At 27.1% G+C, this 5,157-nt stretch overlaps 1 long non-coding RNA gene across 2 annotated transcripts; it reads left to right on the plus strand.

The window, feature by feature from the left end:
* Window positions 1-2,518: 2,518 nt before the first annotated feature.
* LOC121217359 (uncharacterized) lies at window positions 2,519-4,947 on the plus strand. 2 transcript variants are annotated; one of them, XR_005913450.1, is made up of 3 exons: window positions 2,519-3,062; window positions 3,942-4,038; window positions 4,888-4,947. It is a non-coding gene; the product is annotated as an uncharacterized lncRNA (long non-coding RNA). The 2 variants fall into 2 exon arrangements; XR_005913452.1 differs by having other exon boundaries at window positions 4,883-4,929.
* The last annotated feature ends 210 nt before the right edge of the window (window positions 4,948-5,157 follow it).

Raw genomic sequence — 5,157 nt, forward strand, 5'->3', positions numbered from 1 at the left:
TCTTACCTATAACATTCTACCCTGTTAACGACAATTAATGCTCAGTGACTAAATTGTTACAACACAATAACGTAAATAACTAAAACGTAATATTTCAAACTTATGTAACTAAAATATAACTTAAGAAAAATAAAAATAATTATTTTAATAGTTTACCCAAGATAGTACACTATTTGAATAAACGTATATAACGGCATTCCTTGAAATATAAACATTTTAATGTATAAAAAATGGAAGAACAAAAAATTTCACTATGAAGTTGACATGTCAAGGGTGATGGTCAGACTACCTGCACAGTTCGATCTGTGTTTTTCATTTTCAACTGCAGTTGGGATGTGTCAAAAAAAAACTTATTTTTTTTAAATTAAACTATTTTTTCAAATATTACATGTGTAACACATATAATTTTGTGTGTTTACATTTTACTTATTTATTATTTTATATAATTAATGTAAAATAATATTATTCAAATTCTTGAACGTAAGTAATATATATTAATTGTTATCATGATTAAAATATTACAATAATAAACAAATTCAAATCATAATTAAATTCTGAATGACAATAATATTTTACAGTCGTAAAGTTTAATTCAATAATATTGATATATCAGTGAAAATATAACTGCAAATATAATCATATAAATCATAGTGAGCACGTAATTTAATATGATACAAAGTGCAATTTGAGATTTAAATAAAATGTTTTTAATATTCAAAATATAATCATAATAAAAAAAATTATTTCAATGTCAATGCGCTATTATAATTAACAATAAAGATTATTTGTGTTGATGCAAAAAATTTTTTGAACTCATATTTATATATATTCTATGATGTCACAAGAAATATGTGTTTTGATCTATTTAATTTTTTAATTCTTTAAATAATATGTTTTATTTTATAAAATAATATTATTTAAATGGTTAAATAATAGTACAAAAACTTCAAATCAAAGAGTAAACTCTAAAAGAAATTAATATTAAAAGTTGAAGGTTTATAAAATAAATTTTAGCTAAAAATGCCTAATTGTTATATTTTATAGAAGTAGTATTACCGATAATCGCGTAACTTAAAATTGAATTAGTAGAAAATTTTAATATTCAAAATTTAATAATATAAAATTTGTATTCTAATATTAATATAGTAATATAATAAACAATGAGATGTAATTTTGATAGTTTAAAACATTTTGTAAATTCTCGAATTTATATAAATGATTAGTCTCTATGAATCGTAAAATGAATATGAATATATATATTGGTTCTACTAATAAATAAATATGAATTATATATTTATTTCTAAAAAATATATATTAATATATTCCTAGTATCTTTCTATTTTTAATAATAAAATAAGTTGTCAATGAGGCCTTAACTTGGTAAAGGTAGAGGCTTTGGGTTCTGAGTACTTAGGTTTGAAACATACCATGTATAATTATATGTGTAAGTTTCCGAATCTCATCATATATGTGAGTTTTAGTTCGATTAGTCTAATTTGTTGGCTTTAATTTGGATTGTACCACTTCTTACTCTGTTGTACTATAATGATTCGATTACTCGATGATTATTCAAGCAATCTGTTTATAATAGTTTAATACATTAAAATGATTTGATCTTACTTAATGATTAATCAAACAGTCTATTTATAATGATTTAATATTTATAAATACTCCAACTTTATAATTATATAAAAAAATAAATTGAGTCATCCAAACCATTTCAAATTTAACTCAAATAAATTTCGATGCCAAATTAAAGTCGTATCCCCTCCGTGAACATATTGGCCCAAAGAATTCCAATTTTCATATTTGTTGTTCACTTCTAAATTCATCCATCGAATCCTCCTTTTTCTAGTTTTTTTTTTAAGAAAAAAAGAAAAAGAAAAACCTTCAATTTCTTCTGATTTTCTGTAATTTCAAATTTTAGTTAATATGTATGTGATAAATATTTTAAAAATATTTATATTTATAATGTATAGTTACAAGTGAAATATTATAATAAATCTAAAATTATAATTTAAAAAATTATAAATAATGCCTCCTTAATTATTGTGAAATATTATAATAAATCCAAAAGTTATAATTGAAAAATGATAAATTATGCCTCTTAATTAAGGAGACTTGTTTAATATATTAGTAATGGAAAATTTTAACTATACAATTAGAGCAAACGTGCTGACTTGGTACTGGAGCTCAAAAGGTTCAGCCTATTCATTGGCTTTTAGTGAAAGTGTAATTTTCATTTTTGCCTTCTTTCACTTTTTTTTCATTATTTAATATGAATATAATTTTAATTATTTAATTATTATATACATATTTTGATAAAAATCATACTGGTATAATAATAAAAGAAAAAGAAGCAAGTGGCTAACATGGAACACAAGCCCACCAGAAAAACCAAAGCAATACCCAACTAAAACAAAAGTTTAAAATGTTTCCTAAAAAAAACAAACGAAAAGACAGAAGGAAGAACATGACAACCAGTCTGATAATAGCTGGACTCCACTCAGCATTTCCGCATTTAATGCACTGATTTCAGTATCCAAAAAAGTAATTTCCAATAAGCATTTCATTATTCTACTTTCTTTTTTTCCTTTCTACACTAAGACCCCTATCAAACAACTCCCAATCAAATTCTCTTCTTCTCCGTCGATCCGTCTCCAATTTTTTTTGTTCAAGGATCCTTCGGATCATGTATGTTCTTGAATCTTCTTTCATTGCATTTCTAGCTAGGATGTGAGCCATATTATTTGTGGGTCTATTTGTTTGCTGAAAGAATATATGTTGAAAAAATTGTTTTTGCTACTGAATATTTCGTATTATACCCCCTATCACCGATCTATCAGTCTTCTCTGAGTTACTCTTTTTTATCACTGTTGCTGAGTCTCCTTCGATGATAATTGATGTAAACCCCATTTGTTTTCCCATAATCATTGCTTAGAGGCACGCAAGTACCTCTGCTACGAATGGAGAAGCCACGTCCCTATGGATCTCTGTTTTGAAACTAAGTACCTCTCTCGATGCATCTCTGGCCACCACTCCTGTAATAGCCCAAATTTAAGGTTATCAGAATAGTAGTTTCGTAACCACAAATTTGATTTAAAGAGAAAATTATTATTAATTTTTAAAATTTATCGAGTGATTAGATATAAGTATTAGAGTATTGATAAGAAATTTTATTTATTGCATGCCTAAATTGCTTATTAGGATTTAATTGCAAAAGTGGGTAAATATAAATTTTAGATGATAAAGGATTTATTTGAAGTGCATAATCAAAGTAGAGGTCCTTAAGTAATAATTAGACTATAAATTTTTTAAAAATAACTAAAGTTTTAATGAAGGGCATTTTAGTCATTAAATAATAAAAAGAAAAAAAGGGAAAAAAATGGCAAAAATATCATCTTCTCCAAAAAGTTTGCTGCCAAAATTTTAAGGACACCATAGCTAAGGTTTTCACACTTTCTCAAGCTCATAGTAAGTGATTTCAAGCCCCATTTTTAATATTCTTTACGTTTTTGAGATCCCGATAGCTTAATTTAACTTATTCTAACAATAATTTAACCTAGGATTTATATTTGAAAAAATACCCATAGGTGGAAAGTGTTTATTTTGATGTTTTAAGGTATAATATGAAGCTAGAAATTATGTTAAACAACTTTTATTTGTCAATTTTAAGCGAAAACGAGTAAAATTCCATAATTGGTAAAATACTGAATGTTCATAAGTAGATGTTAGAGTGAGAATTTGATGTTGTCATAGAAGAGAAAAATGTTCAGCATGTTGTAAAACATAAGAATAAGAGATGAAGTTTAATTTCCGAGCTTTGGGGAAAAAGTGTAATTATGTAAAAGTTTAGGGGCAAAATTGTAATTTTTCCAAAGTTAGAGTCGAGGGCTTTTTAATGAATGTGAGTATTAAATAAGTTAAATTTTCTATTATAGATCACGAAGAACAGAATTCGAGGTTAGATTGAGGAAAGAATAAGATTGAAGACTAAGTGGTAGATTTGGCTATATTTGGTATCGAGATAAATTTATGGTAAATAAATGCAATATTTTAATAATTGTTATTAATATTGTTATTTTCCAGCAATTATATAGTTATTTCATGAATTTATTTAATGTTGACTCAAGTATGAGATGACAGAGAATTAGTGATACAAGCCCCATTGAAACGTTAGGAATGTATTGGATACAAATGTTATGACATTTGGATAAAGAGATCCCATGTAAGACCATGTCTGGGACATGGCATTGGCATCCTTAAGATCATGAGAGGTCTCATGTAAGACATGGTCTGGGACATGGCATTGGCACCGAGACGAGAGGTCCCATGTAAGACCATGTCTGGGACATGGCGTTGGCACCAAGATGAGAGGTCCCCCGTAAGACCATGTCTGGGACATGGCATGAGCACCTATATGAGAACTCCCATGTAAGACCATTTCTGGGATATGGCATTGGCAGTACAAGAAACATCCTATGTAAGTCTATGTATGGGACATAGTTTTGGCATGTTATATTCAGACAGGAGACCCGAGTATCCTTAGTATTCCAAGTGATTCAACGGGCTAGTAAATAGACGATGTTACATGAAAGTTCAAGTAAAAGCTTAATAGACAAGTTCAAGTGAGTTAATAAGATTAAGAGTATCTCAGTTTTTAGTTGAGAAAATAAATTTCAGCAACGAATGAGTAAGTTAAGCAAGCAAGTAAGTAAAAGAGTAAGAGAGTAAGTAAAGAAGAAAGTAAAGATCTTAATGCTTAATGAAAATTTATGAATATAATTGTTTATGATAAGTATTGTTATTTATTTATTTGTAAACTTACTAAGCTTTATGCTTACTTATTTTATTTCTTTTTCTTTCATATAATATTATCAAGCATAGTCGGGATCTTGAAGACGTCGGAGAGCATTCACACTATCAACCACCACAACTCGGTATTTTAAGACGATAAATGTTTTGAGCTATGGCATGTATAGGGACTTGGTCATTTCGATTGTATATTCTTAAGATATGACCAAAAGATGATATATAAATATTTGATGATGAATAGTTATTAAAATGGCTAAGTATGAAGGTGTTTGTTGTTATACATGTCTATGTGATAAATTATGCATAGAAATCATGAAAGAGTAATAATTTGCAAAGAAACAG

This window comes from Gossypium hirsutum, chromosome D05, assembly GCF_007990345.1.
Source record: "Gossypium hirsutum isolate 1008001.06 chromosome D05, Gossypium_hirsutum_v2.1, whole genome shotgun sequence".
NCBI classification, from domain to species: domain Eukaryota; kingdom Viridiplantae; phylum Streptophyta; class Magnoliopsida; order Malvales; family Malvaceae; genus Gossypium; species Gossypium hirsutum.